Raw genomic sequence first — 336 nt, 5'->3', positions numbered from 1 at the left:
GATGGTCATTATTGTTAACAATCTTTAAAAAAATTAAGTCAGACCCTTAACCATTCGATGGTGTTGAAGCCACATATTAAAGTTAGGTAACAGAAACTTGATTAAGTTACAAGAACGGTCCAGAATGAGTCTGAGAAGCCGACATCCAATACTCAAAGAAAAACAAAATGGATTTGCATTTCCTCAGTAATCCAGCTCCTGGGAAAATAGGAGAGAAGGTTGCTCTGATGTCAGCCTCAAAGGTCAATTTAGAATCTAAAATTACACCAAGCAGTTTTAATGTCATTACTGAGCTGCTGACTTGGTCGTCAATTATAATATCAGGATGCGGTGCAT

The sequence above is a fragment of the Penaeus monodon genome, chromosome 31, assembly GCF_015228065.2.
Source record: "Penaeus monodon isolate SGIC_2016 chromosome 31, NSTDA_Pmon_1, whole genome shotgun sequence".
NCBI classification, from domain to species: Eukaryota; Metazoa; Arthropoda; class Malacostraca; order Decapoda; family Penaeidae; genus Penaeus; species Penaeus monodon.
The sequence above is the reverse complement of the archived record's forward strand: the minus strand, read 5'-3'. Positions refer to the sequence as shown.